Below are 5,974 nucleotides of genomic sequence, written 5' to 3' on the forward strand. Positions count from 1 at the left end.
AGAGTCATCTGCCCCTACCTCAAAGCTATTTATAGAAACCATGATGCCAGCACTTTAGCTTAGCACCGGGTAAAAGTGTCTGCCTGGAAGGAAGTCCAGTATTGAATAGTGGAAACATTTTAGGTCAGACCTGGTCAGATATCTTATGAGGCAAATCTTTCTGAGGTTTGTTCAGAGATTTGCAGGAAATTAGAACAAACCTTCCAAACCAAATCTTGGCAGGGAAGTTTATAAATGAAAAGCACTTGCTTTGTAGAAAAGAAAATATTCTTGTGACTGATACTATCATGTGAGGGGTAGCAGATTTCTCCTAGCTGACTCTCCTGCCATGGCCTTTAAGGGAATCCCAAGCAGAGTGCACTGCAATACTGTAGTCTGGAGGGCATGAATGGCATGTTTCCTAATACTGAATAATAGACACAATTATCTAGTCACATGCAGACAAAAAACAGTGCAATTGGTCCCTGGTGCAGCCTGAGAATCTAGGAGTGTGATGGGGATCCAGGCATATCACTGTATCAGAAACCTCCCTGACAAAAGTTGGGCATACTACCTCAGTAATAGGGGTACACAAAGAATACTCAGCCACTCTCTTGGGGTAATCCCGTTGTGTATCAACAATTGCTTTTTGGCTGGGCATAATGTTATCAACACTAACCTCCGTATTATTCAATATCATTGGACAAGACAACATGCCCTGTTCGTCTTCAATAGATTGGGATGAACATGTTACTTTACCTGAATTTGGTAGTGGAGAAGGTATTAAACTGGCAATTCTGGAGGCTGAATCCCTTTGTTTAGCTGTGGGTGCAAACTTCCCCCTCCTTGAATCGACTCATTAGTAGGTATCAATCCTGGTCTGAAAATGCCACTTTAATTATTGGTACAGTTAGAGTGATGTTGTAGCCGAGATAGTCCAAGAAGTATGTGAGAGGGAAGGATTTGGCCAGGAAGGGAGAATGATATCTTTTATTGGAACAACAATGTAATTAGAAGAGATCTAAACAAACTTCAGGACATAAGGCACTATGACTACTTCTTTCCCAGACCTGAAGAAGGGTACTTCATAGGGGTGTGTGAAACAGGCCATATTTGATTCAGATTGGGATTCAGCCCCAATCAGGGACAGTGATTCGATTTGTTGATTTGGATCACTGTCCCCAATTCAATTCGGCTGAATCCAAATCTGAAGATTCAATGCTGATTCAGAGAATCGGTGATTCGGACATAGACACAGCTTTAAATATTTTTTCTACATACCTCAAGGTACCAGGCACAGCTCATGAATGCTGTCATGGTGGGGCAAATGGAGCATCCCACAGGAATTTGCCCCCCCCCACATGCTTGGTGGTGAACCTGGAAGTGGACCGGAAATACTTCCGGTTCTCTTCTGGGTCTGCCAGGGACCATGCAGGCCCCCCCCCCCACCATGCCTCCCCTGGCTCAGCAATTGGCTGTGGAGGAATCCCAGGTGCCCCCCCAGACCCAGGAGGCACTAGTTGCCAAGCCGGAGGGTGCAGGGGGGCCCCCGTGTACTCCCTGGTGGACCCGGAAGTGGACCAGAAGTGCTTCTGGTCCACTTTCAGGTCTGTTGCTGAGAGTCCTGGGGACCCCCCGTGCTCCTGTGGGACACTCCATGCACCCTAGCATCTCAGCATTCACGAGCTGCCTGCTACCTAGAGATATGTAGAAAAAACATTTAAAGCTGCATCTATGTTCGAATCGCTGAATCTTTCCAAATCTCTCCAAATCGATTTGGAGGGTTCTGATTCAATTCAGAAAAATTAAAGGGTCTCCTGCTTTGATTTGTATTTGGAGATTCAGCCACCGAATTGGGCCGAATCTCCACTGAATTGAATCAGCTGAACTCCTTGCCTCTGACTTTAAATAGTTCTCTGCCTTCTTTGTCCAGGCTTTGGTCAATCTGCAAACACACCCTTAATCATGACAGTTGTCTCCATGGTATGGACATCTACTCATGAAAAACTTAATGAGACCTCCTGTTCATTTTACTTACACCACCCAAAAGATCTCAGATAATAACATCCATTGCACTTTCAGTATTTGCAATATAATACTATAGTACCTATATGTATATATTAAAATCCTCCCATAATTTTTCTTTGACAGGGTGAGGGGAGAGCATGGCAGCTGACTCAGATTATTTCTGAGATAAGAACCACCAAAGAAAATAAATTAAAAAAAAATCATTTGCTATAATAACCATATAAAGGTCCAAGACAATAGCAGGTAGAAGGAAGGTATTGAGGGTACAAAATAACTCTTAATGAGTATAAGCCTTTTTGCTAGCACCTATCCTTCCTTTACCCCTTTGCTTGTAGAGAGAGATTGTCAGCTCTTGAGACACCTGAGAAATGGGTCTGAGGCAAAGGTATCCTCATGGGCTAAGTACAGACAGTCAAAAAGCCAAAGGCTGAATCAATTCAATCTTTGCAGGTTCATCTGAGCTGCATAGATTGAACTGATAGGTGAGTGAACACACATTCACTTGTGATTCCAGAAATACAGCCACATGCCTGCAATAGCCTAGGCCAGAAGCTTGGTGTGGGGAGGGGTGCTAGAGCATACCTCCCTGCCTGGCTAGAGCAGACAGCTTGGGCCAAGGCTAGCCTGCCCACCCTGTGAGAGCAGGGGCTGGTGGTCATGTGGGGGGTGCAAAGCATGCTGGGATGCTGAGGGACTGTGAGGTAACTTGAACCTGGAGGGGATCTGGGACAAAAGTTCAATAAAGTGATGTAACCTAAATCATTTAAGTCTGGTACTACATCCATCCAGGTTTATCTTAAACTAGTTTTGGCCATTCTGAAAGCAGTTTATGTGCACTCAGCTTCTGTTGTATTACAGATGTGAACCAATTTCCAATCACTTATACTGGCTTATGTGTAATTTCTGTCCTTAGCCATGGTGTAAAGTTTCCTTTCATTGGGCCAAAACCTTCAATTAAATTGAATATTTCTGAGCAAAAACAGCAGAGACAGAGGCTGGGAGGGGCAAGGTAAGTTTTCACTCCCTCCCAGACTGCAGGGGAAAAGTTTTTCCTTTTTAAGTTTTATGTTTCTACTGTTTTAATCAATCTCATGCTCTTTCCTGCTACAGAAGTGAATGGGCTGCTTCAGTGATTTAAATATTTATAGCTCCAAAACAACCTGAACCAGTTGAATCATTTGAGCTTTATTTTATTTTATTTTAGTTTAGTTTTTGTTCTTTGTTTGAGTCCAGGTAAATAGATAAGACAAGTCATTACTGAAATCATTATGGACTGGATCATTACCCAGGGTACCATCTGCTGGTATTTTATCAAGCCTCCTTCTATTAAAGTACCATTAAATTGCTTCTGATGTTCACTTATGGGCAGCAAATAAATCTGTCCATTTGACAGATAAATAGGAAGCCGAGTAACTATTTTTAATTGTCTCTAACACTATCCAGTGTCACTCACAATCTATTTAGTCATTGATAGGGTTTTAATTAAATATATCCTAAATCTGATTGGCTTGTTGACTGGGGAAAAATTAGGCTGCTGCACTTGATGGGCCTTTAGGTTGTCTATGTTCTTGTTTTTACTTTGATGGGCAATTAATAGCATGATTTAAAATGTATGTTTGCTGTCATGGAGGGAAAGGATAGGGAGGCTTCTTTGTGTAATATAATAATATAAGCTCATGGATGATGTTGGTGAGAGAACTCCTAAGTGAAGTTAAGCAGCTGTGGCACCTATATTGTGAACTAGAAGTACTCATATACTGCCTAAAGGCCTGATGTACTCATTTACTAAAACTTATGAGTAACTATTTTGAACATAGTGGGCATCTAAAGCTTCAAAGCTAAGTTCAGATGATCCATTTTAAATACGTATGCTTGGATTGTAGCATTTTCAGTTTGAACAACGTAATAAAAAGTACCGTTTAGTTCAGTACAATTAAATGCTGTTTTATTTCACTCTTTTAGGATTTAAAGTGTTAGCGATATAAAAAATTCTAAAGAGTGCCCTTAGGATAACTCTACCAGAATTCTCAAACATGGGGCATACAGGATAATACTACTCAGATTTCTTTCTTAGTTCTCAGAGTCTGAATCAGAGAAGTTTATGAGTCACTTTAGAATGCAACATTCATTAGCTCCTTTAGGGCATTATATAAATTTACAAACAAGTCCATCAAGTGATTAATGTTGCTTAAGAATTTATGAACTAAAAAGCACATTTTAAATGTGGTTATCCTAAATACAGTGGATCAACCAGAACTTTACAGTTAATACTTTCTATTATTCACCACCTTCTTTTCATACACTTGTAATTTTTTTTGCAAAATTTTTCTTCTTTTGCTGAAACCTTCCAGGCACAGGCTCATTTTTCTCTGACATTTGAAAAAAATCACTTCTCATATAAAAAGAAAAATCTACTCAGATTTTTCTCTACAAAGAGATTTTCAGCTAGCATGGCTGAAGTTTGAGGCTTATTTGTAATCAAGACCTGCGCTCTTATTAGGTGTGGGGAAAATAATTAAAAATAGCTGAAAACTCACACCTGGGCATGTTTAGTGGGTACATGTCCACATCATAATAATTGTTAACAAGATTGGCACTAATTAACACTTTTATCAGTATTCTTGGCAGAAAGACTGAGCAATGAATAGGTTATAGACACTGACCTATTTTCTCAGCCCTAGAAGTTGGCTCTCCAAAACAGAGCTGAGGTACACTGGAGGACTAGCGCGGGGAAGTTTACCAGTGTTGTCTCTGCTGTCTGGATAATTTCAGTCTGCAGGGATGAAACCAGCTCTATACTTTTATAGTCTCTCATTATAGCTATCATCTCATCTATTTTTCTGAAGTCTCACTGTGGTACCTAAGAACCACCTCTTCTTTTGTGATCTCTCTAAACATCAGCTCCGCTGCCCTAACATGGTGAGTCCAAAATGCTTCTTCTATAATTTCATTCCAATGTTACATGGTGCCTACACAGTTGAATTTCTTTATTTCTTCTCTTTTCCCATAGCAGAAGTTTTATCCTGTATGGTTTCTGACCAAGTAATACTAAGGCATAAACATAAATCAAAGATCTGGGTCACCTAGGCACCTCCATTTAGACATTACAATGCCTAATTATTTTTTTTTTTGCCCTAGGAGAAAGATCCAAATAAGGTATTAGCATCCCTGTGCAATCAGGCTTAGATATAAGAGCTTGTCCATACTGTGGCAGTGGTGCCTCCTGGCACGAGGGGACCTAAGCATGCCCCATGTGTGCTAGTTCAATTACTCAGTCCAGACTTTGAAGTTTGCCACCAAAACTACACTGGGCTCATCCCCAGTGGCCACTTTCAGGGATGCAAGAAACGTAAGCTGCAGGAGAGCCCACAGGGGCAGATGGCCCTGGTCACTGGTATACATGACCCCAGGGGAGCAGCTTTGACCAAAGGAACCATGCTTGCCTCCACCGGTATGGACTGGGGACAGGGAGTGGGGCTGGTGGTAGAAAGAGCAGGGCACAGCTAGGTGATGTCCTGCCTCCACTGCCCTCTCTTGGCAATGGCTAGATCAGCCCTCCACAACTTTTTGGGATTTAGATTCTAGCTCAGTAAATCTCAACCAGCACCCCCAGGTGTTGCTAAATTCAGAAAAGTTATGGAGGGCTCCCCTGAGGCTATACACAGTGGGAGCCTGTAAAAGGGACAATATTGAGAAAGAAGCCTTCCTTTGACTTTTTACAGTGGTTGGCTTGGAGTACTTGATATCAGAAAAAAAGAAGGAACACTTTGCAGGTGTATAGATACAAAATAATTAAATACATGTCTGAAAAGAGAATATTTTCAATTACCAAATTGAGAAAAAGTTTTGGAAAGATGGCTGGCTGATTCCAAATACTTTTCTATGCTAGGTGTATCAGTAGGCTTCTTGCAGGTGCCATTAGAAAAGCAGAACACATATTCAGGCCCTTTCAGCACCTCTGTAGGGA

Source organism: Alligator sinensis, unplaced genomic scaffold (genome assembly GCF_000455745.1).
Source record: "Alligator sinensis unplaced genomic scaffold, ASM45574v1 scaffold289_1, whole genome shotgun sequence".
Classification (NCBI taxonomy): Eukaryota; Metazoa; Chordata; order Crocodylia; family Alligatoridae; genus Alligator; species Alligator sinensis.